The sequence below is a fragment of the Microtus ochrogaster genome, chromosome 6 (genome assembly GCF_000317375.1).
Source record: "Microtus ochrogaster isolate Prairie Vole_2 chromosome 6, MicOch1.0, whole genome shotgun sequence".
Classification (NCBI taxonomy): domain Eukaryota; kingdom Metazoa; phylum Chordata; class Mammalia; order Rodentia; family Cricetidae; genus Microtus; species Microtus ochrogaster.
Genome location: NC_022013.1, coordinates 27,926,238 through 27,930,494, shown reverse-complemented (window position 1 = coordinate 27,930,494; position 4,257 = coordinate 27,926,238). Strand labels below are relative to the sequence as shown.

At 41.8% G+C, this 4,257-nt stretch overlaps 1 pseudogene; it reads left to right on the top strand.

The window, feature by feature from the left end:
• Nucleotides 1–462: 462 nt before the first annotated feature.
• Nucleotides 463–557, top strand: LOC113456256 (annotated as a pseudogene).
• Nucleotides 558–4,257: the final 3,700 nt, after the last annotated feature.

Here is a 4,257-nt window from a genome sequence, read left to right as displayed (position 1 = left end):
ACAGGAAAAGGACTAGCAGTCTGAAACCCTGTGGACTAGGGCATAGATCTCACACTCGGCATAAAAGCACTAAAATTTGCTTCCATGTCCAAACCCAGAGCAGTGCGGAACATGAGGAAAGCATGCAACCACCACTCAAGCTTGGCATTCGCCGAGAAAGAAGGCACTCTGGGGAAAAGTCCATCAGTTAACACATGGCAGTGGTGGTTTAGGCATTTGCCAGAAGAGATTAGCATGTGTAAAGATATCGTTGCGTGTTGCTGATAATAGTTCATGTATGAATTCCATTTTACCTGAGTAAAATGTATTGAAAGAAAAGCTGTTGATATGGATCTGGAATCAGACTGTGGACCCCATCGTTATATAAAATGATGTCACAATAGTTTACAGAAGTGCCTACTAAATTCTCTCTCATTGGGTGAAAGAACACAGCACAGCCTTGAGCTTTCAGAGACAGGGCTCTTGCTCACCTCAGCAGCACATACAGTAAATTACAGAGATTAGCATGGCCCCGACACAAGGATGACCCACGAATTCGTGAAGAGTTCCATATTGTTAACAAAGAAAGAAATGGGGAATAAGAAGTTAGAGGAAAGCAAAACATAAGGAAAAAATAACGAATCATTTAGACTAGTGGTTCTCAACCTCTCTAATGCTGCGACCCTTTAATACGGTTCCTTAGGTTGTGGTGACCCTTAACCATGAAATTATTTATTTTCATTGCTACGACTTAACTATAATTTTGCTACCTTTATGAATGTTAATGTAAATATCTGATATGCAGGATATCTGATACACAACCCTGTGAAAATATTGTTTGATGCCCCCCCAGGAGTCATGACTCAGGTTGTGAACTAAGACAGAGACAGAGGAGGGGTTGGGAGGCTCCCAAAACTAAGGCCCTAGAGCAAAGGCCAGCAGCTGGGTGGCCCAAGCTATGCTGAAGATGGGAAGAGGTCTTTTCACCCTGGGTGCCTGCCAGCTCCCAGCATTACCCCAAACAAGCGATATGTCTGGATTGTCGCATAGTGTGCTGGCTGTGTTGAATGCTTCAGGTTTCACTGTGTCACAGTTTAACATGTACCCTGTTATGCTGTGTTTGAGGGAAGTTGCACTATTGGAGTTTGCTGGTTGTTGTTTCTGAGGTACCAGGATCATGCCCTGGGGCCTCAGGCATGCAAGTCCATTGCTGTTGAACTATATCCCCAGCCCCCTTAGGTTCCTTTCTGAGGGTTAACTCGTAGACATTTTATTTTCCATGCTCCTTCTAAATGTATCAATTAACAAGGGTCAGAATACCTCTCCTTGACCAGGGAATCAAAGCAGACCCTTTGGGTCCGACTAGCACCGTGTTGATCACAAGGTCAATATGAACCACTGATAAAGTCCTCACAGCGTGATTCGGCTTCAAATCATCTCAAGGTTAGAGCTATGTGTCTGTGGAGAGTTACAACAAACAAAAAGAACGGACATTCCAGCAGAGTAAACTCAAACTGAGGATAGACCGCAGAATTTGGGAGAAGGCAGAGGCACTGACCCTGATCCCACTGTCAAAGCGCAGCACTGACTCCAGCATGGCAGCTCCAATGTGGCTGTCCTAGCTCGTGATAGCCACACCCCACGCTAAACAGAGTGATCCGCCAGCTGTTGCCTCGCTCAGGATTTCAAAGTATTCCCAGCTCTGGTTAGTCTCTGTGCCCTTCTCCCCTTGGTTCCCTTATACTGTAATCACACAAAAAAACACCTTCCTAGACATGGCTCAGGAGACTTTCATCTAGTAATGTTAATATAATATTTGTGATATAAATATACGTAACCCATACCTGTTGCAACACTGTTCGTTGGCTGTAAATCAAAATTCCATAAACGACCCATCAATAGTGAATTTGTTCCTCAAATCAGGGTTGCACCCATACACTAGAATACAACACAGCTATGAGAACAATTGGTGCAAATACTACATGACAAGACCTGTATAAAGTGGAATAAAATAAGAAGTATATTATTACCCATACATTATTTTAATTATACGTGTGTATGTGCTTGAATATGAAGGGAATATATTTAATTACGTCTGCATTGATATGATATACACAAAATGATATTGAAATAGAAAACACTATCCTGAGTGAGGTAAGCCAGACCCAAAAAGAGGAACATGGGATGTACTCACTCATATTTGGTTTCTAGCCATAAATAAAGGACAGTGAGCCTATAATTAACAATCCTAGAGAAGCTAAATAAGAAGGTGAATCCAAAGACAAACATATAGTCATCCTCCTGAATATTAACCTTCATCGGGTGATGAAAAGAGACAGAGACAGAGACCCAAATTGGAGCACCGGACAGAAACCTCAAGGTCCAAATCAGGAGCAGAAGGAGAGGGAGCACGAGCAAGGAACTCAGGACCGTGAGGGGTACACCCACACACTGAGACAATGGGGATGTTCTATCGGGAACTCACCAAGGCCACCTGGCCTGGATCCAAAAAAGCATGGGATAATACCGGACTTGCTGAACATAGCGGACAATGAGGACTACTGAGAACTCAAGAACAATGGCAATGGGTTTTTGATCCTACTGCACATACTGGCTTTGGGGGAGCCTAGGCAGTTTGGATGCTCACCTTACTAAACCTGGATGGAGGTGGGTGGTCCTTGGACTTCCCACAGGTCAGGGAACCCTGATTGCTCTTTGGGCTGAGGAGGGAGAGGGACTTGATCTGGGGAGGGGGAGGGAAATGGGAGGCGGTGGCAGGGAGGAGGCAGAAATCCTTAATAAATAAATAAAATTTTAAAAAAAAGTAAAAAAAAAATCAAATACCAAAAAAACCCAAAATGTTTAGAAGGTGATTTTTCACAAGCAATATAATAGGAAACTTCTCTTAAAGCATTTAGCAATTTTAAAATTTATTTTAAGATTGAAACTGCAATGATTTTAAGTTGGATAACACAAGTACACAAATGTCATCCTGATGGATAACGTGCGAGCGTGTATGTTGATCAAATGGAGCTGCACGTATGTAACTAGAATCCTTGAGTGAGAAGAGAGAACAGTGAGGCAGAAAAAAAAATGTCCTGAGGAAACAAGAACTAGGAATTTTCTTTGGTTATTGACAAGCAATAAGACATAGATATTGGGCTGGAGAGATGGCTCAGTGGTTAAGAGCCCTGGCTGCTCTTGCAGAGGACCCGGATTCAATTGCTAGCAGCTCATAACTGCCTGTAACTCCAATTTCAGGGGATCTGACACTTTTACACAGATATACATGCTGGCAAAACAGAAATGCCCATGAAATAAAAATAGATAGAAAAAATTTTAAGTACACAGATAAACACAGTAAGATGTGGAGTAGCTACAAGACACTGTCCATTGCACAGAGCATGCGCAAAGGCTGAAAACCACGAGAAGGGAACTGTCATGAGAGAGGCCAGAGGAGGGAGATATGCGTGCAAAATATGTAGACAGCAATTGCGTTAGATGTACAGGGAAAGAAATGGAATTACTGCACAAATCTCAGAAACAGTGCAAGCCAGAAACAAATAATGTTTTTTTCAAGTGCTGGGATAACAACCTGTGATAAAACCTGAACTCTCTACATAGCCAAAATATTATTTCAGTAATCAAGTAGAAATATAAACTGTCTTGCTGAGTGTAGTGGTACACACCTGTAATTCTAGCACTTGGGAGGCCGAGCCAGAACAGTTGTTGATGTAGTTCAAGGCCAGCCTTGGATACACAGTGAGACAGCATACCAAAAGAAAAAGCAAAATAAGTAGGAGAGAGAGAGAGAGAGAGAGAGAGAGAGAGAGAGAGAGAGAGAGAGAGAGAAACCCAACTCTCTCAAAGTGAAAAAATTGAGTTTATTGTCAGAGACAGATATTGTAAGGAAAGCATTAGAAACTCCTTCACCATACAAGACAGACAAGCAAAGAGTGCTAAATACAGAATAAAGAAAAATAAAACATTGTATTTTTAATTTCTCAAAAGGCAACTGCCTATAAAAGTTAAAGTGTAACCATATTCTGTGTCTAAAAAAATATCCATACATCCAAAAAAATTTTACATCCATAAAATGTACAGACTTGACACAAAGGAGGTGGAAGAGGGATTTGTAATAGAGGGATTTCCTTACACTGTCCATCAAGCAATGTGTCCCTATGAGAAGATAGGCTTCCAAGTGTATATATTGAGATAGTAAGTTGACTCAGTGGGTAAGAGTACGTGCTGCCAGGCCTGAAGACCTGAATCCCATGC